We start from the raw sequence: 25,381 nt of genomic DNA, 5'->3' as shown, positions 1-25,381 counted from the left end.
AAAATTAAAATAGGGATTGAAATAAAATTTCATTCCGGAAACCACATAAGAATAACAAATTCACAAATGTATTTTAGCAACAGCAAGTTTGATCTTTGCAAATATTAAAGAGGCAGTGGTCTGTAGTGGTTAGGGAATGGCTGCAGAGCCTGACCACTTGAGCTGGAATTCCAGCCCTGCTGCCAGGTGAGTGACCTCAGAAAATTCCTTAACTGCTTTGTGTCTCAGTTTCCTCATCTGTAAAATGGGGATGACGATAGTACCTTCCACTGCATTTCATTCTGCTTTCCCCTAGGATAACAATTCAGTGGATAGAAGAATTAATTTTAAAGTAGGCCTGATTTGAAATTGATGTGAAATGTGAACATTGTTGCTTATCCTTCAACCTAAGCAAAAGTTCTGAATTTCTACATGATAAGGAAGTTTTTATTGCCTTATTATTCATTCATTCATTTATTTATTTATTAATTAATACTTTTTAAATCTTCACCTGAGGAAATGTTTATTAATTTTAGAGAGAGAAGAAGGGAGAGAAAGATAGGGAGAGAGAGAAACATCAATGTGAGAAACATTGATTGGTTGCCTCCTGCACATGCCCCAACTGGGGATCAAACCTGCATCCTTTTGGTGCATGGTGCTCCAACCAACTGAGCAACCTGGCCAGGGCAATAAGGGAGCTTTTAGTTATGTACTATTTAATCTTGGCATATAAAATTTTTACTATATTCAAAGATGGCTAATTTATCCCTTCTCAACTGCCCATTAAAATCTTTAAAGAAACTTCGGCAATGAAACTATTATTTACTAATTCCAATCAATGTACAATACTCTTTCGAACATGCAGGGAACCTCATCCATCAGAGAGTATGAGGGTATTGAGCATAACGATAGAGAACATAATATTGATTTTTAGTGCTCTTTTGAATGTATATATAAATTCCTCTCTCAAGTTATTTAAACTGACTAGATATAAACTACTCAGTGGAGGGTTTTAGAAGACTGGTCCACTGAAAAGAGCTTTAGAATTAAAGAGAAACTTGCTTTGTGAGTCAGGGTAAATTATTTAATCTCTTTGGGCCTTAATCCTCTCATTTATAAAATTGTCCTAATATCCTTTTATGTAATGGAAAAATATCCAACTCTTTAGAGGATTACATGAAATCCTATGTATATCAGTTAGCATAGTAGTTGTTCAATGAAATAATAAATGGTTGGTTTCTTTTTCTTCTTTCCATATATTTTCAAATAGCTGGATCCCAGGGAGCTTATCCAGACTACACACATGCAGCTGGACCTAACCCCTCTCCCAGAGCCTCCCATAGTTATTTTCAGATTATCAGAACCAGCTAGAATGCTCTTTGTTAAGTTTTGTGTCCTACTGGTTCTCTTTCCATTTCAAATAGTAACCAAACCGTCAGTTCTTTGTCCTATAGCAGAATGTGGAGAAGTTATACACACACAGAGAAGATACAGTTTACCACTACTTCAGTTGGAAATTAACTGGTGTTTTGTAAAGATTTCAACCGCAAATATGTAGATCGGTGTTCATCATATGCAATCTTTAGTGACATACGACGAGGTATATGAATATGATTGTCAGAAGGCCTGGAGAACAAACCAACCTTAATTTGCTGGGCTGGGAATCCTGCAGGGCCTACCACACAAACATAGAGAATGCTTCTGCACCCATCACTACAATAGTTAAAAAATCCTTAAAACCAGGAAAAGGCTCAGACTGAATAGCCGGGAGAGGTTAACCTTTCCTTTTTGATCTCTTAATATTCAGCAAGGGGTACACGGCTTCTTAGCAATGTGGCAAAAATTCCAAACAATTAATGATTGATTGATGGAATGACTTAAAAAATCAAGGTTAGAGCAAGATATCACATGGAAGATAGTTTAATTTTATAACATTGCTAGGAAAAAAATAATCATTAATTGCACTCATTGAAACTATAAGCAAACTATGCAAAAATGGATAATTATTTAAACATTTTATGATACAGATTTACACAATGATTTGGCAGGAATGTTATGTCATGCCATTGGGCAACGCGACTGGACAAGCATTCACCCCTTAGCTCAGCAGTTCTCGGCCCAGGAACGTCAGTCACAGGTGGGGGGTGTGTGTGTGGGGGGGGGGCAGGTGGGGAGGACATGGACCCTTAGAAGCTTACAAGGGGAAAGCACAGGAGGATGAGGAAGGATTGTGGCCTCACCAGTTGTTGCCTCTTAGGTGATTCTGAAACTCCCTGACATTAAGAATCATTACTTTATGAAAACAAGACAACTTCATAGCAGGTCAGTGAAATGACCACTGTTTTGTACCATCTATTGTTATCTGTTGGCAATTTCCTCCTGGTGACAGATTCTCTTCATACTTTCTTGTGGTCAAAAGAAAGGACCCAGCCACATAAGATATTAGGATAAATTTACAAAATTACTTTTCAAAAGTACTTTCCAGCCAGTGCTAATACTGCCAGCCTGGGTGTGACCTAAAAAGATAGATGGTAGGTAGAAAATAGACACGGGGAAGGCAAGAATAGTACGGGAAATGTAAAGGCTAAAGAACTGTGACACATGGACATGAACTAAAGGCAGGGAATGTGGGTGGGAGAGGGCATGCAGGGTGGAGGGGAATGAAGGGGGGGGAATGGGACAACTTTAACAGCATAATCAATAAAATATATTTTTAAAAGATTTTCCTGCAGTGCCTCAAGGATATCTGTCTTTTCCGATGTTAGGGGTCTAAAACCTGGGGGCTCTTGATGCTTGTGATGACGCCGGTAGCCCACACCCCTTCTTGCACTGTAAGGAAACAGTATGCTGTACCCATCAACAATCCCAACGTTGCTGTCACTTTATAGGCCGATATCCTGGCCCACTAAAGAAACACGTAATGCTACACGCATCAGGTACACAGCTCATCTGCGAGTATCTTTTTTTAACAGATGCAACTTTCAAATTATATATTAATCGAATGTTCAGGAAATACTATGTGTCTATCCCTGTAGGTCAGGGGTCTAAAACACAAACAAAAACATGTGCTGGGTGACTGGCCTGAAGGAGCACATCAGGCCAATAAGAAGAGAGGCTAGTGGGTTTTGTGACAAGCTGAGCGTGCATTCCTTACCTAAAGGCTTTCAAACATTTTGATACATGAGGAGGGCCTAACAAAACTGGTCTGAATGCTGACGGAAGAACCTCCTCCTGTTTCAAACACACAGAAACACTGCATAGAATTTAACATGAAAATTTAAATAAATAAGGATAATTCAAGAGCTCGTAATTATGAGAGAGGTTACAAATCCTAGAAGATGCCCTGGCCTGGTGGCTCAGTTGGTTGGAGCTTCATCCCATACACTGAAAGATTTCAGGTTCAATCCTGGGTAAGGGCACATACCTAGGTTGTGGGTTCGATCCTCAGTCAGGGCATGTAGGGAGGGAACCAATCGATATTTCTCTCACATCAATGTCTGTCTGTCTGTCTGTCTTTTTCTCCCTGCAACTCCCATTCTCTCCACTATCAATAAACAGAGCCTCAGGTGAGAATTTAAAAAAAAGGAATCCTAAAAGATAAATCTTTGTAAATGAAATATTATAAAAAGATGTGTATCTAAGGGCCAGTGAGGCACTGTTTTAGATAAATTGTTAGCATGAGAATATTTATATTCTAGGACTTTGATGATAACTAGCCATGGCCATAGAATTATATAAAGGGATTTTTTTTTTTACCCTGTTGGACATAAACACAATTTCCTATTTTCAGAATAATGAGGAAATTAAAATAGCATATGTAACTGGAAAATATACAAATAATTCTATTCTCAACTTTCTCTGTCCACCCTCTTAGAACAGCTAATAAAGAAATGACATAGGAGGCTGAGCCCCTGGTCTCTCTGTAGGAACAAGGTTCCCTGACCCCTCCCCTAATTATTCTGGGCAACTCTAGAGGCTCCAGCGTCTGATCTAAGTCTTTATATTTAAGTCACTTGTACAGGGGACCTCAATCCATTACAGAGCCCAGAGAACATGACCACTCTAAGCTGGCCCCAATCTCTTATGGCAACTCTGAGTCAAATGAGGGTGGTCCAGACCCTTGGCTAGGCTCCAAAAGTGGGCCATGAACATCAACCAGTTCCGTTCATGGGGAACCCTCAGTATCATTCAGAAGTCTGAGTGCCTGTAGATACCTAGAATTCTCACCAGGATTTCACTGCACTGCCAAGGCCAGATGAAGACTGCCGACAGGTAGGCTCTGTATAGTCCAGCACTTCTTAGAGTTAGGGTTATTGAACTTCAACAGATATAAGAATTTATCTGGAGAGCTGCTTAAACCAGTGATTCTCTCTGGGTTGGTCTCAGGTGGGGCTTGGAAAACCTCCATTTTAAAACTAGTATCCCAGGTAAATTTGATGCAGATACTATGTGAACTCCACACCATGAAACACTCTCTTGGAGAACTCCAGACTGGTACAAGAGTTGGGAGAGCCCCAGGGCCAGGGAGCAGTCTGGAATTTCGCTACAGGCCAACAGTCTCTTTTTGAGGACCAAGAATGTCTCTTTTCTAAAGAGACTCCAATTGTTAAAGCTTGCTCTTGGCAATTAAGGAGGCACTGCTTAGAATACAGGTACATTCCTCATTCCTTAGAAGTCCAACGACGAGACTCACTGGAAGACTGTAGTCAGTGTTACCTACACGGCTCACCAACATGCTATCCATTATGATCGCTAAGTACCACAGAGACTCCCAAACTGGGAAAAATTATAATTGTGCTGGTAATCTAAAAAATATGTTTACTGTCCTAGCTGGGTGGCCATTGGTTGGAGCATCACCCTGTACACCAAAAGTTTCCAGGTTCAATTTCCAGTCAGGGCACATACCTAGGCAACCAACTGATGTTTCTCTCTCTCTCTCACCCCCTTCCTCTGCCCCACTCCATCTCTGTCTAAAAATCAATAAAAATGTATTCTCACATAGGAATTTAAAAAATGTTTACCAAGACTTCTGGCCAAGATGGAGGCGTAGGAAGACACATTGTGCCTCCTCGCACAACCAAAATAAGGACAACAACAATTTAGAAACAAGAAAACAACCAGAATGGACAGAAAACTGAACTGTAAGGAAGTCCGACAACCAAGGAGTTAAAGAAGAAACATTCATCTAGTCAGGTGGCCGGGTGGAGAGGACTCCCGGCGAAGAGGTGGCTGGCGGACCCAGCGAGGTGGCGGATTGTGGAGGGGTGTGGCATACAAGGCAGCTGGCAGACCGCGTGGTCCCACAGTCACATGCGGATAAACCAGGCAAAACTCGGGAGTGAGACAGACCATGCAACCCACAATCCCAGCGTGAGGAAATAAAGTCTCAAAACACTGACTGAAAATACCTGTGGGCATTGAGGTGCCAGGAGAGACTCCCAGCCTCACAGGAGAGTTCATTGGAGAGACTCACAGGGTCCTAGAACGTACACAAACCCACCCACACAGGAATCAGCACCAGAAGGGCTCACTTTGCTTGTGGGAAGCCGCAATCCGGCAAAGAGCGGAGCAAGTGCCATTGTTCCCTCTCAGGCCCCTGCCCCACATACAGAGTCACAACCTAGTGACTGGGTTGACACCCCTGCTGAACACCTAAGGCTCTGCCCCTCATACATAACAGGCATGACAAGACAAAAAAAATTGTCCGAATGAAAGAACAGATCAAAGCTCCAGAAATAATACAACTAAGTGACGAAGAGATAACCAACCTATCAGATGCACAGTTCAATGGTGATCAGGATGCTCACAGAATTGGTTGAATTTGGTTGCAAATTAGATGAAAAAATGAAGGCTATGCTAAGTGAAATAAAGAAAAATGTACAGGGAACCAATAGTGATGGGAAGGAAACTGGGACTCAAATCAATGGAGTGGACCAGAAGGGAAGAAAGAAACATCTAAACAGAACATAATGAAGAAACAGGAATTCAAAAAAAAAAAAAAGGAAGAGAGGCTTAGGAACCTCCAGGACATCTTTAAATGTTCCAACATCCAAATTATAGGGGTACCAGAAGGGGAAGAGGAAGAGCAACAGTGGAAAAGCTATTTGAACAAACAATAAAGGAGAACTTCCCCAATCTGGCTAAGGAAATAGACTTCCAGGAAGTCCAGGAAGCTCAGAGAGTCCGAAAAAACTTGGACCCAAGGAGGAACACACCAAGGCACATCATTATTACATTAGCCAAGATTGAAATGAAGGAGAGAATCCTAGAAGCAGCAAGAGATAAGAAGACAGTTACCTACAAAGGAGTTCCCATCAGACTGTCAGATGATTTCTCAAAAGAGACCTTAGAGGCAAGAAGGGGCTGGAAAGAGGTATTCCAAGTCATGAAAGGCAAGGACCTACATCCAATATTGCTCTACCCAGCAAAACTTTCATTTAGAATGGAAGGGCAGATAAAGTGCTTCTCAGATAAGGTCAAGTTAAAGGAGTTCATCATCACTAAGCCCTTATATAAGAAATGTTAAAGGGACTTATCTAAGAAAAAGATAAAAAATTGTATAATACAATGACAGAAAACTCACATTTATTAACAACCAAACCTAAAACGAAAAGAAAAACTAAGCAAACAACTAGAACAGGAACAGAATCACAGAAATGGAGATCACGTGGAGAGTTAGCAACAGGGGAGTGGGAGGAGGAGAGAGGGGGAAAAGGTACAGAGAACAAGTAGCATAGATGGTGGATAGAAAATAGACAAGGGGAGGGTAAGAATAATACGGGAAATATAGAAGCTAAAGAACTTGTAAGTATGACACATGGACATGCACAAGGGGGGGATGTAGGTGAGAGAGGGTGTTCAGGGGAAAATGGGACAAATGTAATAGCATAATCAATAAACTATATTTTTAAAAAAAGTTTACCAATGTTAACTTGATTAATGAATAAAAGCAGACCCAAATCCTCTCTCCAAAATATAAGAAATCCTCTCCAAATAAAACTAAATGTTAGGTGATTTTTTAAGTGTTGAAAAAAGACCTAAAGGAAAAGAAATGCTACCAACAAGCAGACCAGCAGCAGCTCTGCCTGTGCCAATCACTCCTGTGGGAGGGGCCAGTGCAAAGGATAAAAGGTGAGGAAATGGGGATCTGAGGGACTTCCTGTCTTGCTGCACCTCTGTATTCACCAGGTGGCAGCTGCCCAATATGAAATAACAAACTAAATCGAGACAAATGTGTCCTTAGAGATAACAAATGCCTGGAATTGAGGGAAAGGGTATTCTGACAGTTGACAAGCATCTATTCTCTCTTGCACCTGGGGCTTGGTGGTAAAGACACAAACAGGAATATGAGCAGCAGGAATGTGTGTCTCAAAGCCAACTTGGAGGACTCATCACGTAGACCAGTCAGCTCTGGGGTCTCTGGGAAACCATGCAGAGGACAACATGGGATTCTCAGGGACACATGAGACTTGATGAAAGTCCAGTCTGTATACCAGGGGCAGGAGTCAAGAACATGTCACCAGAGAAAACTAGAATTAGTCAGAACTCTCAGTCCCACACAGCAGCACATGTAGCATGTGGAGTGGGACTGTAGTGTCCCAACTGGTAGTTAGGGGCAAGTATGGAAGGGAGAGATTAAGAAAATAGTAAGTGAGGAGAGTCAGTGTTTGGGAAGCTGGATATATATCAGACTTGTACAAGTCCTGCCTCCGACTAACTGCACTCCACTTGAATGACATCCTACTCCCTGGGGTCTGTGTCCATCTTTGCTGTTGGTATTTTCTGCTTTTAGACTGGCCTCCTGCTTGCAGCTCTCCTCGAAGGGGCTCACATACTCAGTGTCTATTCCCAGAAAAACAGGTCCCCATGCTCAACCTCAGCCCCCTTCCCTCAACCTCCCACTGCACATTTATATAGCACCTTGATAGCAATGCCAGTTAGCACTTTGCACACCGTGTTTTTATATTTGGCTCATACTGTACCTCTGGATCCACAGCACCATATTTGACCCATTGTATAACTACCCCCCAAAAAATAAAAGAAAAATATTTCTTATTGATCTTTTTTTTATTATCCACTATTTACTCTTTAGCTAAAGGACAAACAGGCATTAAGTTTCAAAAATCTACTTGTAAATCCTAGAGACTAAAAATGTGTATAATTTTACCTTTTCCATATACCCAGGATAAATCTCTATACTAATGCAACAGCATCGGAGGGCTCTATTCATATTAGGGTAAAAGCAATCTTTTCCAATTCAATGACTGTTTATTGAGCAATGACCATGGTGGATGCTGTGTGGTGGGGCTACAATGATGTGGATCCTGTCTTTGAGCAGCTCCCAGTACAGCAAAAAGTTGGCATTCTAAGAACAAAAGTGACTGTAAACGAATGAGACGATGTAGCCAAATGAGGCTTTAAGTGTGTAGTAACTTTTCATGCACAGAAGCTCACTTTTTAGAAAGTGTTTTATGGAGATCTGTTAAATATGTCCTAAGAAACAGTGGAGTTTCTTAGGACATATTTACAAGACCAGGCTCATGTGGTGGTTACACGAGACCAGGCTCTTCCTTCATCTGTAAAGTGGGCATAAGAAGAGCATCTAGCTCATCACTGCATTATCATCACATCACGTAAAGCGATCGGCATATGCCTAGAGCATGGTAATTTTCAGTAAATACAGCTGTAGTTATTAACACTCTGTTCTAATACAGCTTATGCTGAGCTATTCTTTTTTCAAAACCGACTGCAGTAGGTTTCTAATAACCCCTTGCCGTTGCCTCGTGCAGACAGGGGAGCACAAGAGTAACATCATCACCCTGCCGCGGGACCACGCAGCCTGCACCTGCATCTCCAGTGTCTGAACATACGGACTTTCTCAGAAGTCAGCACGTCTCAGAAGATGTTGTGAAGGGCCCTTAATCAGAATTAATGGGACAGAGTAATTATTTTTATGACTTTCCATTAAAAAAAGTGTAGCTCATTTGTGCTTAACCAGGGGAGGGACCATTCATCTCAAAGTAATTAAAAATATGTGAGAGCACTTTTGTTCATATTCTAGCATTCAGCGGGAGCAAGACAGACAGACCTGCCCAATAAGGAACTGTCATCCCAAATGTCAATGGTACCGGGCTGAGAAACACTGAACAGCTCACATTCTTACTTTAAAAGCTATTCACAGAGGGAAAAAATGTGACTGTTTGTGAAGACCCATTGTAGTTCCCCAGTAAGCAGATTATTGATTCAATATGTCAGAAAAAACTATAGGATAAAATATCTTCCTTTTGTAAGTTCAGACACATGGATACTAAGCCACACATTCCAGCCATACAGCCTCTAAAATGGGGGCATTGTGAGGTCTGATGAAGGAGGAGATACACAGTATATATGTATACAGGGGAACATAGGTTGTGGGTTTTTTATTTCAACTGGACTACCAATTAGATATAGTTCATACCTTGGGAAAAGTAAATAGTTCCACCTATGAAGTAATGGTGTCTCAAAGATATAAAATAAAAATCAAAAAGTTTAAAATTTAAGGGATCCAAGATGGCAGCTGAGTAGGCAGAAATTACACTCACCTCCTCCCAGGACCCAACTGGAATCACAATTAAATTATAGAATAACCAACCTGAATAACCAACTGAAGACTAGCTGAACAGAAGCCATATTACTTAGGATTTACAGAAGAAGCCATACCAAGGCTGGTAGGAGGGGCAGAGATTCAAAGAGGGCTGGCCCCACACCCACTGAGGCGGTTGAAAATCCAGAGGGATATGTCAGCTGCAAAGGTCACCCAGATTCCCCAGCTCAAAGCACCAGTGCCAGGAAGAGGAGCCCACATAACACCTGGCTGTGAAAATCGGCAGGGATTCCATCCACCAGGGTGAGATGGACTGCTAGAAACCCAAGCATCCTTTGAAAGGGCCAGCACACAAAATCTCATTCATGGGATGGGTACTCACCCTGGGCTCTGACAAAGGGATGGCAGCTCAGAGCATACTGGGGGCATACAGGGAGAGATTGGGGTGTGCGGCTGTGGGGACAGGGCTGGAGGGATAGCCACTAATGTCCCTGTACTGAGGCCTTCTCCTATACTGCCCACAGATGCCATCTTTCTTGGGTTGAGCACTCCCTTCCATAGACATCAAGCTGGGGAACACAACAGCCCCACCCTCCTTATTCCCTGTGAACTTCCTGCCCTGCCAAACTTCCTCCCTGTGCAGGAAGCAGCTAGCTGCAGCCAGCCTGGGCCCATGTTGCAGTCTTTCTTAGAAGGTTCTCAGGGAGGTCTGGGCAGACTTAGGGTGTGTCAGGTTCACACAGGAATAAATTGAGTGGACTGGCTTGAGGGTGAGGGCCATTTCCCCCACATTTCCATCAGGTGTCTACATTCTCAACAGCATTAGCTAGCTATACTAGCTCCATTCTCTGGACTCCCTGTGGCCCCACGCTGAAAAGCTCGCACCCAACACAGGAATCTGCAGGTTGCAGCTGGCCTATGTCCTCATTGCAGTCTTTCTTGAGGTGTTCTCAGGAGAGCTGGCATGCTCAGGGGGTGTCAGCATCACACAGAGAGAGGCTGAGTTGAATGGCTCTAAGGCAATGGCCATTTTTCCCTGCATTCTCAACAGGCTCCACCATTCCTCTGCAGAGCCTTCCCCCATATGGCCAAATCTTAAACTTTTAGTCTGAGGAACTTTACTGGCTTCACTCTGACAAGTCCCTGAGATGCCACCCCATTGCAAATGTCCAGAAGCCCCAGGTGGGTGATGGCTGACCTTAGTGTACCCTGAGACTTTTGCCCAGTGGCCTCAAACCAAGCAGTGGTGCCAAGTTTAAATCTGTATCATCCTGGTGAATACCACTCACCCCTACCTGGTGACTCACTGAGAACCCGCTTCATACAAGCTATGTACTGTCAGAGGCTCTTTCAGTGACTGAGCTGAATAGGCAGCCAGTAGGTGACAGAGGATCTTAGTGTGCCTTGGGCCTTCGAACAGGTGGAAGTTGGCCTCAGCACGCAGCTTGTGCCCTCCCACACACACCCAGGCTCAGCGGAGGCAGCCACAGACCATGGATTATTTCGCAGTTCCTAACAGGTGTCCCAGGGCCTGTCACAGGCAGCATCTGACATTGACCTGAAAATCCATCCCAAGAAGCTCAGAACCAATATACCACCTGACTGCTTCAGATCACATCAAAGCATGACTCAATTAGTTGCATAATGGCACAGCCAAAGGGATACGTCAGCAGGCACCAGACCTTGCTGGGGCAAATTCTACTTCACAGGATCAACCCCTGCACATTAGCTCATACACTGGGATGGGGTCGGGGTCAACCTCATAGTCTATCCAACCCCATAAATGGATAGGCCAATAGCAATCATGACTCGACTATAACAGGAGGACTGACAAAACTCTCATAAGAGAAATTTCTGGAACACATAGTTCAGGTGATCAAAGAGACTGTGCCACTGAGATACCTACCATATGGCGCCATCCTACCAAGACTGCAAGACATAGCAGATCTAACTAATACACAGAAACAAAGAAGCAGCCAAAACAGGGAGAAAAAGAAACATGCTCCAAATGAAAGAAAAGGAGAAATCCTCAGAAAAAGAACTCAACAAAATAAAGGCAAGCAACCTACCAGATTCAGTTTGAAACAATGCCTTCCCCCTCAGGAACTAAGGGGAAGAATGGATAAACTCAATGAAAACTTCAACAAAGAATAGTAAACATAAAAAAGGATATAGAAACCATAAAAAGAAACAAGTCAGAAATGAAGTATACATGATCTAAAATGAGTAATACACTAGAAGGAATCAACAGCAAACTAGATGAAGCAGAGGATCCAATCAGCAATATGGAAGAAAAGGAAGGAGAAATACCCAATCACAGCAGGGAAAAAAAACCACAGTAAAATGATAATAGTTTAAGGGACCTCTGGGACAACCCCAAACATAATAGCATCTGTATCATAGAGGTACCAGAAAGAGAGAGAGAGCAAGGGATTAAGAATTTATTTGAAGAAATAATGACTAAAAACTTCCCTAACCTGGTAAAAAACAAAGACACACAAGTCCAGGAAGCACAGAGAGTTCCAAACAAGATGAACCTAAAGAGGCCCACACAAGACACGTTATAATTAAAATGGCAAAGGTTAAAGACAAAATTAAAATCTTTCCTTTTTGATTCTTTCTTTAAAAGATTTTATTTCTTTTTAGAGGAAGAGGAAGTGAGGGAGAAAGAGAGGAAAACATCAATGTGTGGTTGCCTTTTGTGCACCTCCCACACACACCCAGGCTCAGCGGAGGCAGCCACAGACCATGGTTGTGGAGACCTGGCCCGCAACCCAGGCATGTGCCCTAGACTTGGAATCAAACCGGCGACCCTTTGGTTTGCAGGCTGGCACTCAATCCACTGAGCCACACTAGCCGGAAACAAAACAAAAATCTTAAAATCCATAACAGAAAGTTACCTACATGGGAGCTGTCAACTGATTTCTCAACAGAAACATTTCAGGCCAGAAGAAATCTGCACACAATATTCAAAGTGAGGAAAAGCCAGAACCTGCAACCAAGTCTACTCTATCCAGTCAGGCTATCATTTTAAATTGAAGGAGAAATGAAGAGCTTCTCAGAGAAGAAAAAGCTAAAAGAGGTCATCACCAGCAAACCAGTATTAAAAGAACTGTTAAAGAGACTTCTTTAAGAAGAAGAAAAATAACAGGAAAATAAATATGTATAAAAAGGGCAAATAAACACACTTTAAATGTAAATGGATCCAATGCTCCACTCAAAAGACATGGGGTCGTTAAATGGATCAGAAACTAAGAGCCGTATATGCTGTCTATAGTAGATCCACTTAAAAGTACAGAGACTAAAAGTAAAGGCTGGATCTACCCAGTAAAGATACCATTTAGAATTGAAGGGCAGATAAAGAGCTTCCTAGACGAGAAAAAAATAAGGGAGCTCATCCTCAATAAACCATTATTATGTGAAATGTTAAAAGGACTTATTTAAGAAAAACATCAAAACTATGAATAATAAAATGGCAATAAATACATATCTATCAACAACTGAATGTAAAAAACAAACTAAGCCAACAAGAAGGACAGAGAAAGAATTACGGATGTGGAGAGCATTTGGATGGTTGTCGGATGGAGGGGATGTGGGGAAATAAGTGAAGAGGTGAGGGTATTAAGACTTACAAATAGGTAATTATGGTATAGCCACGGGGATGTAAAGTACAGTACAGAACATGGAGTAGCCAGAGAACTTACACGCATGACCAATGGACATGGACATTGGTGTGGGGACTGCTGGAGGGGGTGGTGCTGGGTGGAGGGGGGCAAAGAGGGAGAATTAGGACAACTGCAATAGCATAATCAATAAAATATGATTTAAAAAATAAGAATAAGGGATGGAAAAAATATTCTGTGCAAATAGAAACAAACAAACAAAAAGCTGGAGTAGTAATACTTGTATTAGACAAAATAGACTTTAAAACAAAGTGTATAATAAGAGACAAAGAAGAATATTATATAATGGTAAAGAAATCAGTCCAACAAGCAGATATAACTCTTGTAAACATTTATGCACCCTACATAAGAGGATCTAAATATACACAGCAAATTTTGATGGACATTGAGGAGGAGATCAACAGTAACACAGTAACAGTAGGGAACTTTAATATCCCAGTGATACCAATGGAAAGATCTTCCAAAGAAAAAATCAACAAGGAAACAGGATCCTTCGATGACATACTGGACTGGATGAATTTATTTGATATTTTCAGATCATTTCATGCCAAAGCAGCAGACTGTAAATTCTTTTCAAGTGCCCATGGGACATCTTCCAGGATACAGCACATGCTAGACCACAAGATAAATATCAGTAAACTGAAGAAGACTACAATCATGTAAAGCATCTTCTCTGACAGCAGTGGCATAAAACTAGATAGCAATTACAAAAAACCCCTGAAAAACACACAAACACATAGAGGCTACATAACATGTTGCTAAACAATGAATACGTCAACAAAGAGATCAAGGAAGAAATCATAAGATAACTTGAAACAAATAAAATGAGAAGCAACAAAACAAAATATATGGGAAATGGCAAAAGCAGTCCTATGAGGAAAGCTCACAGCATTACAGGCCTACCTCAGGAAACAAACAAACAAAGATCTTAAATACACAATATAACTTTAGAGTTAAAGGTACTAGGAAAATAACAAAAAACAAGGCCCAAAGTGAGTAGAAGGAAGGAAATAATAAAGATTAGAGCAGAAATACCGTATTTTGTTGTGTATAATGCGCAGCCATGTTCTAGTGCTGCCCATGTATAATGTGCATCCTTATTTTTCCCTCAAAAATCTGGGCAGAAAGTACACACTATACATGGCAAAATATGGGTAAATAAAATAGAGTCTAAAAAAACACAAAAGATTAATTAAACCAATAACCAGTTTTTAGAAAAGATAAACAAGATTGATAAACCTTTACCAATCAAGAAAAAAGAGAAGGTATCCCCCCAAATAAAATCAGAAATGCAAGAGTGACAACTAATACCACAGAAATACAAAGGAGTATAAGAAAGTATTTTGAACAATGATATGCCAACAAACTGGACAATCTGGAAAAAATGGAACATTCCTAAAAATCATACAATCTTCAAAGGCTGAATCAAGAAGAAACAGAAAATCTGGACAGACCAATTATAATCAATGAAACTGAAGCAGTAAACAAAAAACTTTCAACAAACAAAAGTCTTGGACCAGATGGCTTCCTGGGCAAATTCTACCAAACATTCAAAGAACAACACCTATCCTTTTCAAACTATTTCAAAAAATTTAAGAAGAGGGAAGACTCTCAAGTTCCTTGTACAAGGGCAGCATTATTCTAATTCCAATACCAAATAAAGACACTACAAAAAAATGAAATTATAGATCAATATCTCTGATGAACACAGAAGCAAAAATCCTCAACAAAATATTAGAAAACAGTATCAGCAATACATTATAAAGAGCACACACCATGATCAAGTGAAATTTATTCCTGGGATGCAAGATTAATATAATATCCACAAATCAATTACTGTGATACACTACATAAACAAAATAAAGGGTGAAAATCACAGGTTCATATCCATAAACACAAGAAAAAAATTTGACAAAATACAGCACCCATTTATGATAAAAACTCTCATCAAAGAGGGAATAAAGGGAACATATCTCAACAAAATAAGGGCCATATAACAAACCCACAAATCACATTATACTCAACAGGGAAAAACTAAAAGTGTTTCCCTTAAGATTAGGAATAAGACAGGGATGTCTACTTTTATCTCTCTTATTCAATATAGTACTAGAAAGTCTAGACACAGCAACCAGACAAGAAGAACAAATAAGACATCCAAATTAAAAAGGGAGAAGTAAAACTGTCCTTATTTGCAGATATTATATAGAGAGAACACTGAAGTTCTCACCAAAAAACTACTAGAACTGATAAATGAATTCAATAACATAGCAGCATACAAAATAAATCTTCAGAAATAGGTTGTATTTATATAAATCAATAATAAACTATCAGAAAGACAAAATGAGAAAACAATTTCATTTATAATTGCATCAAAAATAAAATAAAATACCTGGGAATAAATTTAACTGTGGAGGTAAAAGACCTGTATTTAGAAAATTTTAAGACACTGAAGAAAAAAACCTGAAGAAGATACAAATAAATGGAAGCCTATACCATGCTCATGGATAGGAAGAACTAACATCATTAAAATGTCCATACTGAGGACTTCCGCCAAGATGGAGGCATAGGTGGATGTGCCGTGCCTTCTCACACAACCAAGTTTAGAGACAACTAAATATTAGCAACAGAAAACACAGCCAGAACACGGAAAATTGAACTTCTCGGAAGTCCGTTAACAACAAATTCTTCAGCCTGACCAGTAAGGGGTGAAACCAGCAGCTGGTGAGGGGTTGCACAGGAGGACTCGGTCACGGAATCCAGACGCGCGGAATCCAGGCGCAGGGTTGGACCTAGTGCTCGACCGAGCAAGCCACCAGGCGAGAGACCGAGGGGGAGACAGCGGGGGAGCGGTGCTGCGTGTTGACTGTGGTCGCCCATTTGTGCGCGAGAGGACAGGCGAGGGAGTGGGCAGTTAGACCGGGGCCGGCGGGTCCCCACGGCAAGCGGCTGTGGAGAGCACCGCCATTTCCCCGCTCTGACCACGCCCCCACATACAGCGTCACAACCCAGCGACCTGGGAGTCCAAGGCACCGTTTCTCACACTTAAAGAGCCAGAACAGACCAAAAATGTCGCAAGATCTCAAAGCCCCAGAGCCCATAGATCTAAGTGATGAAGAAATAGCGAAACTCTCAGACGCACAGTTTAAAACACTGCTCATCAGGATCCTCACAGAACTGGTTGATTATAGCCATAAATTAGACAAATATATGAAGGCGAAACTAATTGAAATGAATGGAATTGCACAGGACACCAATAGCAATGAAAAGGAAAGTGGGACTCAAATCAATGGAGTGGACCAGAAGAAAGCAAATAATGGCCAAACAGAAAAGAGTCAGGAAGCAAGAATTCAAAGAAATGAGGAGAGGCTTAGGAACCTTCAGGACATCTTTAAACGCTCCAACATCCGAATTATAGGGGTACCAGAAGGGGGAAAGGCACAGCCACCAGTGGAAAACTTATTTGAACAAATAATAAAGGAGAATTTCCCCAATCTGGCAAAGGAAATAGACTTCCAGGAAATCCAGGAAGCTCAGAGAGTACCAAAGAAGTTGGACCCAAGAAGGAACACACCAAGGCACATCATAATTATATTAGCCAAAATTAAAATGAAGGAGAGAATCCTAGAAGCAGCAAGAGCTAAGGGGACAGTCACCTACAAAGGAGTCCCCATCAGACTGTCAGCAGATTTCTCAAAAGAGACCTTACAGGCAAGAAGGGGCTGGAAAGAGGTATTCCAAGTCATGAAAGGCAAGGACCTACAACCAAGATTGCTCTATCCAGCAAAACTTACATTTAGAATGGAAGGACAGATAAGGTGCTTCTCAGATAAGATCAAATTCAAGGAGTTCATCATCACCAAGCCCTTATTATATGAAATGCTAAAGGGACTTATCTAAGAAAAAGAAGTTAAAGAAACATGAACAGTGAAAGGACAACAAACTCACAGTTATTAACAACCACACCTAAAACGAAAGCAAACTAAAAGGACAGCTAGATCAGGAGTGGAAACATAGAAATGAAGATCTCAAGGAGGGTTAGCAACAGGGGAGTGGGAGGAGGAGATGGGGGGAGAAGGTACAGAAAATAAGTAGCATAGACAGTAGATAGAAAATAGATGGGGGGGCAAGAATAGCATGGGAAATATAGAATCTAAAGGACTTGAGACACATGGTCATAAACTAAAGGGGGGTAATGGTGGGGATGGGGGGGTAGGGTGGAGGGGAATGAAGGGGGGAATAGAACAACTGTAACAGCATAATCAATAAAAAATTTTAAAAAAATGTCCATACTACTCAAAGGAATCTACAGATTCAGTGCAATTCTTATCAAAATACCAATGGCATATTTCACAGCTCTAGAACAAATAATCCCAAAATTTATATGGAGCCACAAAAGACTCCAAATAACCACAACAATCTTGAAAAAGAACAAAGGTGAAGATGTCATGCTATGGAGTATCAAACTATCCTACAAGGCTACAGTAATCAAAACAGCATGATACTGGCATAAACACAGACCCATAAATCAACAGAACAGAATAGAGAGGCCAGAAATAAATCCACACCTATATGGCAGATTAATATTTGACAGATGAGGCAACTACATAAAATGGGGTAAAGATAGTGTATTCAATAAATGGACTTGGGGAAATAGGACAAATATATGCAAAAAAATAAAACTAGGTCAACTTTTTAAACCATATACAGAAATAAACTCAAAATGGATTAAAGACTTAAATGTAAGACTCAAAACCATAAAACTCCTAGAAGAAAACAAAGGCAGTAAAATCTCTAACATTTCTCTTAGCAATATTTTTTCTGATATATCTCCCTGGACAAGGGGAACAAAAGAAAAAATAAACAAATGGGACTACATCAAGCCAAGCAGGTTTTGCACAGCAAAGGAAACTAGCAACAAAATGAAAAGACAACCCACAGAATGGAAGAATATATTTGCCAATGATAAATCTGATAAGGGGTTAATATCTAAAATTTATAAAGAACTCAAACAACTCAACACTAAGAAAAACAAACAAACAACCCAATTAAAAAATGGGCAGAGGACCTGAATAGACCCTTCACCAAAGAGGACATACCGATGGTCAATAGACATATAAAAACATGCTCAATGTCACTAATCTTCAGAGAAATCCAACCTAAAACCACAAGGAGGTAACACCTTACACCTGTCAGAATGGCCATCACCAATAAATCAACAAACGTGTGCTGGTGAGGATGTAGAGAAAAGGGAACTCTCATGTACTGTTGGTGGGAATGCAGATTGGTGCAGCCACTGTGGAAAGCAGTATGGAGATACCTCAAAAAATTAAAAATGGAACTGCCTTATGACCTAGCAATTCCATTTCTGAGTATATATCTAGAGAAACCCAAAACACTAATTTGAAAAAATATATGCACACCTATGTTCACTGTAGCATTATTTACAATAGCCAAGAAATGGAAGCAATCCAAGTATCCATCAATAGATAAGTAGATAAAAACTCAGTGGTACATATGCACAATGGAATATTATTTGGTCATAAAAAATGAATCTAAGCATTTGCAACAAGATGGATAGACCTAAAGGGCATTACGCTAAGTGAAACAAGTCAGATAGAATATAAAACAAATACCATATGATTTCCACTTATATGTGGAATCTAAAGAGCAAAACAAACAAACAAAATAGAAACTGACTCATAGCTACAGAGAACAGACTGATGATTGCCAGATGAGGGGGAAGTTTGGAGGGTTGGGTGAAAAAGATGAAGAGATTAAGAACTGAAAATTGATAGTTACAAAATGTAAATAGTTACATCCCATGATGTAAAGTACAACATAGGGAATATAGTCAATAATATTGTAGGAACTATGCACAGCGCCAGGTGGGTACCTGAATATCGAGGGGACTGCTTTGTAAAGTATATGATTGTCTTACCACTATGCCATACACCTGAAACTAATGCAAAATAATAGTGAATGTAAACTGAAATTAAAAAATAAAAAAATGCAATACCCAATTATAATATAAATTCAGAGCAAACTAGGAATATAAGAAAACATTATGAACCTGATGGTATATTTTAGAAAATAATAGCAAATATCATAATTAATGGCAAAAACATTAGAAACATTCCTATTTAGTTTAGGGATAAATTGTAGTAAAGGTCTTAGCAATCATAATTAAATAAAAACAAAAAGAATATCTGAAATTAACTAAGACAATTCTTATAATTCACAGATTATATAATTGTCTACATAGGAATTATTAACACTAATAGCAAAATTCAGCGAGTTTGCTGGATCTAAGATAAATATACAAAAATCAATTTTATTTCTAGATACTAGCAACAATCAGGAAACACAGATTTTTTAAAAAATACCCTTTTGACAAATGAGTGTAACTGTGTAACCACCACCATCACTTTCCAGATTTGCCTTATAACCTTCTCAGTCTCCTACCCTTACCCCCACCTCTAAATCACTGATCTGATTTGTGTCTCAACAGGTTTTTTTTTATCACCAGAAACTCAAGTAAATGGAACCTTAGAGTTTTTAGTCTTTGCTACCTGATTTAAAAATTTTGTACATGGTTTGCATGTATTAGTAGTTTCTTTTCATTTTGGGTAGTATTTCATTGTACGGATATGCCCTCCAATCGCTAACTAACGGTCATTTGGCTGTGGCTTTTATTAATAAAACAGCTGCAAATATTTGTATAGAGGTGAAAAAAGATTTAACTGTTATAAACAATGATTAGGAACACAAATACTTAGCTGATTTTAAGAAGTCAGTTCAAATTAATTCCTGTTTTCCTAACAGCTTTCTCTCTTGCTGTCTCTCTCTCCCTTCTTCCTTTCTCTCTCACCCCTCTTAGTTTCATTCTTTCAAACTGTTATTTTATGTGATACTTTTAAATTCTCATTATGGGTGAGGAATTATAATCAGCCAATTCAGAGAACAAACCAGGAAGCAAACTCATCACTAGTACTATGTAATCAACTCTCTAGTGCATTGGGGGCCTTCTCTCACAGCAGGTGAACTGAACCACAGCCAGTGTTTAAACTTCAGTGGGCTCCTTTGTAAACACACAGTGTGCAAACTCACTTGTGTATAACGGACACCAGCATACTCACACAGATTGCCACTATACCCTCACTGTGGTTGGCTGCCTCCCTGCTCCTCCACCAGTAAGCAGATGTGGACTTTTCTAGTGCAGCAAGATTTTGCTAAATGGCACTATTTTGTTTTGATCCTATACTCTCTCCTAGAACCCAGGCAGCACTTCCTCCCCACTACATTCCCAGCAACTAATACCCTTTCAGATATACTGATTTCCCACAACTATGCTATACACCTGAAACGAGTGCAAAGGTTGAAATCAGTGCCCACAGACGAAACATCATGAAGAGGCACTCTATAGTCATCTATCAGAAAACAAGCTTCCCCCTTTTGAACAGTAGATGTCACTCCTTGATGTCCTTCCCTGCAATGCGGAGGTTTTTTTCTCTCTAGAAAGCCCCTCATACAGCAAAACTTTCCAGAGCTGCTGATTTAGCACTACTGTTCCTCTGATGCATAGGTGGGTTCCTCAAGGAAGCGTCCTAAACGCTGCCTCATTTTCTCAAACTAAAAAATGGGACTAAAGAACTCACCTCTGGTGCATTTATTACGGAGGAATGCTGGGACTCTGACTGTACAGAAGAGTTTGTCAAATCTCTAATGGAAACAGTTGCCTTCTTGAAAGATAGCTACAAAGTACCCCTCAGTGATGTTATCTGGTCAGCCTCAGCTTGTGATCAAGGAAATAGAACAGAAACATGTTCCAACATTTGCCACACCACACCCAGCATGTGTCAGGTCCATGGAGAGGTTACATACACTGAGTGAACTCATTCTCTAAAACCGAGGTCAGCACAGCGGTGGGGGCAGGGCTTCAGGTGGCAGGGGTCTAACTCTGGAGATAAAAGTGCCAAACCACACAGACACAGATGCTGTTTTCATTCTTTCAGCATTATTCCCAGGTCACACAAATTCCTGTTTTTTGTAACCCTGCCGAGTCTGGTTACCAGACACATTCCTAGCCAGCAACAGTGTAACCAACTCTCAGTTGACAAGCAGGGGTCGACAAGTAACACACTTGGACTTGGAACCCATTTGGAAAGGAATGTCACTTTATGGTCAAGAGACTAGCAAGAGCGCATGTCCAAGCCTAGTGAAGACAGCGGGTGGCAGGGTCGGAGCCCGGGGCTCACTGGCAGGAGCCGAGCGAAGGCGGCGCCTGGGCTGCCCGCCCTGGAAGCAGGAAGCGGCCGCAGCCTCGGAGAGAAGCGGCAGAAATCAGTACTCACTCTGCGTCCAGTTCCGGGCCCAGGGAATTCAGCTGAGGTTTCAGGATGTTTGCATTCTTGGTCGGGCTCGGCCCCTGTGGTTTCAGTTTAGCCGCCGAGCCGAGCCCACAGGGAAGACTGGGCGGTCCTGGGACACTACGCAGTCGGCTCCCCGCCCTCCCTCCTGGAGTGACTCTGTGACTCGTCACGGGGTGGCTTCCCGGAGGCTGACTAACCGGGTAATTCGGCCCGTGATGCAGGCCACACTGCAGGCTGATGGCAGAGGTCTATGGCTCCTAAGCTGTCACCCTTTGATTCTACCGAAATAAGGGAACAACAGGGGGTGCTCTTTGTAAATGCCTCCCTCCGGTGTCTCGTTTTAAAATGTAAAACAAATTAGTTATGACCACCAGTATGGACTGGAAAATACATTTCAAATTGTATAATGGATTTTTTAAGGGGCAGTTTAACAGGGTCAGAATTGTGCTAAATTATACATCATGACTAAAAATAAAAAGAATAGATTTTAATCTATTGAATAAAATAAGAATTCATGACTTCATATTGCTATAAATAAATGGATAAATAAATAAATAAATGGGAAAAGATGTGCTTTCTTATGAAAGCATGCCAATAAACAGATATAGAATAAATGATGGGGTTAGAAAAAAGAGTTATATAATTTAAAAGAAATATGGAAAGCCAACTTTTCCCAAAGCCATAAACCAGTGACAATAAACACTATGGGCACTCAGCTTGCAATGTAAGCAGGAGATGGTAGTCAGTGGTTCAGCAGCAGAGACCTGAGACCCACCTGGTGACAGCTGAGACTCAGTGCTATGTCCAGCCAAGGCGGAGTTGACAGTCAGCTGGCATTCAGTAGAAAGAGTGCTCACCTCCACAGCTTTGTAGCCAGCATGCACGGGGTAGTCAAAGCAGCTGGCCTCCCTCTGACTTCTCCTATAGTATGTTCCTCACGGCCACCTTATTTATTGCCACTGTTCATTTATTTTGGTTAAGTAAAGCTGGTGAAGTATGAGCCCTTCCAACTCTAATATTTTATAATTCCCTGAGCAGAAGACCCTGTCCTTACAATTTTCTAATCAAAATATAGCTTAAAAAATCCTTTTTTATTTAGTCTTAGTATTTTCGTTGTTGTTATTGTTCTTTTTTTTTCTAAACTAAACCTCGGCTTATCTTGGTTTCACTCATATTCTTTTCTCCTGTGACAAAAATATCACAGGGTGACTTATTGGGACCACACCCCAGTAGGGGCAAACTCCAGCTCCCACAGTCTCCAGTGCTAGGCAACGTATCTCCTACAATAAAGGCAAGTATGTCTGTGCTCCTGAAGAGTACTAATGAGTAATTGCATGTTATGTAATAAATTTTCCAAAGATTCATAACCTGCAAGACAGGAAAAAAAGTGGCTCCTTTCCTGAGAGATGAAGAGGGACATTAGTATCCCCCAATATTCTGTGATTGTCCAGTGCCTGGGGCTCATCTCTTCTCCCAGTATGGTCCTCATACCATTGGCATCGAAAATACTTGAAGGGTATCTTTTAAATACATCAAGCCCTGGGCCTGACCTCACCCCGGTGAATCAGAATGTCAGAATGTCTTGGGTTGGGACCTGAGAATCTGTGTATTAACCAGATTCTCCAGTCAATGTTGAGGTAATCTGTGGTACAGGTACTCTAACCACCCACTTTCAGCACAATTCAGCATCCTTACTGCTCAAATTGTAGTTGCCAGACCAGCAGCCTTGGCATCAACCAGAGGCTTATCAGAGAAGCAGAATCTTGGCTTCCCTGCAGACTTCCTGAAGGAGCGTCTCCACTCTGATAAAACCCCACTGATTCAATCAACATGCACCTTCCAATATAAACGTTGCTGCGCCTGCTCATGTTTCCCAAACACTTGTTATTTGAATATTCTTGTAATATATATTTTTAATTTATAATTAGTATACTATATTTGCTTATTATTTTAAAATATAGATCTATTTTTTAACTTTTCACTTAGCCTTATCAAGAAAACTAGTCATGGGATCATGAACTTGAAGTTCTAGTTCACTTTTTATGGAACGTTAACATATATGCATAACTATGAAAATGAAAATGCTTGCCCATTTAGCACGCAGAGTCGGCTAACTAACCACGGGCAGTCCACGGGTGCCGCAGGTAAGGCCGGCTCTGAATGCCGAATGCCTTACACAACACGGCCCCTCACTCGTATCACAGGAGAAAAGTAAGTGCTGCTGAGAGCAGGGCTGGGTCAGTGAAGTTAACACGGCCCCACGTGGCAGAAACAGGACCAGTCACAAAGTATTTCTCCAACAAGTGCTTATTAGATCTTTTTCCCCTCTAGTGGGAAGAAAAGCTATTTGTACCTTCTTTGGTTTAAAAGGCCTAATGTTACTAAACAACATATCATCAATGGTTCCTTTTAGCTCAGTTAGGTCACAGGTGGTAAACACAAGGCCCACGGGCCAAATCCAGCCCTCCACCTTGTTTTATCCAACCTGGCACCTTGTTTCTAGCCAGCAGCTGTGCTGAGTTCCTTGCCCCTGGCTAAGGAGTAATAATATTTACACTGTCCTAAAATTATAGTCGGCCCTTTGAAGGCAACCGCCAAGCTGATGTGGCCTCCAGTGAAAATGAGTTTGACAAGTGAGTTAGGTAATCCCTCTGTTTTCCTTTCTGTAGTGGGTATCTGTTAGTTGGCAGCTGACCCACATTCACAAACCCTCACTAATATATTAATGATTTCTACCTAATCAATCCAGAATCCCAAATCCAGAATACTCACAACCCCACTTGTAGCAAGGCTTAGGCATGTGACTTACATTGGCCAATTAGATGTGCCAAAAAAGAATGAGCCTGGAAGTAAGCAGTGTAAGGATGCCCCTGAGCACTGGGAAATCTGAAATAAGGCTTGTCAGTCTTTAAGACTGGCCTTGGCAGAGTTTCTACCTTCCAGTCCTAAATGTGATAGGTGCTGAGCTGTGGTACCAGCAGCAGAAGCTGCCACAGTGTGGCTGGGCATTGTTTCCGCTGTGAAACTGGAAATTCTGCCAGAGCTTTCTGGATTTCTCTATGAGCTAACTGCTAGCCTTGAGAAATTGTTCTTTTTAGCTTGAATTATTCAGAGTGGATTCCAATCACAATTAATAACCTTAACCATTGCATCTTCTTAATAGCTGTGGTCTTCTACAGAGAGATTCCTAATTCAGGTTCAACCTTAGTTTCCTCACCTGAACAGGGAGGTAGTTATGAAAGAAGTTGCCTGAGAGCTTTTCCAGCAATAAAATTGCATGATATTATGAATCAAAACTGTTTTCACATGGGCCTTAATAAGAGCCTATATAATTTCTGTACTAAATATCTTACAATGCTTAACTTGAGTTAGATATAGTGATACCACTTAAACACTTGGGATCTTCCAAGACCAGCAGGAGTGATATTACTTATGCATATAATTCCCATTTTGTAAAAATTCATATAAAACAGTTCTGCAATACATGGTGACTATTCTATAATACACAGCTTATGCATAAGCTTCAAATTAAATATTTAAGACAGACTTGGTTTCCTTAATAATTGTAAATTTATCACTCATTTTCACTTTCAAGTAGAATGTGTCCAGAATCAAGAAAAGTGGTATTAATTCTCACCACAAATTACATCTAGTATTTTGTCATACCTTTTGAATGTGTTGAGAAAATATTATTTTTGCCCGTGTGTGTTATGATAATTACTTGTGTAATAAAGGTTTCGAATGATCACAAATGCTATTACTCCCAG

General features: G+C 40.8%; 1 protein-coding gene across 4 annotated transcripts in view; it reads right to left on the bottom strand.

Moving 5' to 3' along the window:
• CAST (calpastatin) overlaps positions 1–25,381 on the bottom strand; it is a 134,095-nt gene that overhangs the window by 72,058 nt on the left and 36,656 nt on the right. The window contains exon 1 of one of the 4 annotated variants that reach the window (XM_037153843.2): positions 21,597–21,736. The exons of the other annotated variants lie outside the window; for them this stretch is intronic. The gene's annotated coding sequence lies outside the window, so the exon portion shown is untranslated. Of the gene's footprint in view, positions 1–21,596; positions 21,737–25,381 lie in introns of those variants that run through there. 4 annotated transcript variants of the gene reach the window in all.

The sequence above is a fragment of the Artibeus jamaicensis genome, unplaced genomic scaffold (assembly GCF_021234435.1).
Source record: "Artibeus jamaicensis isolate MK-2021 breed Jamaican fruit bat unplaced genomic scaffold, CSHL_Jam_final contig_3214, whole genome shotgun sequence".
In the NCBI taxonomy this organism is placed as follows: domain Eukaryota; kingdom Metazoa; phylum Chordata; class Mammalia; order Chiroptera; family Phyllostomidae; genus Artibeus; species Artibeus jamaicensis.
The sequence above is the reverse complement of the archived record's forward strand: the minus strand, read 5'-3'. Positions and strand labels throughout refer to the sequence as shown.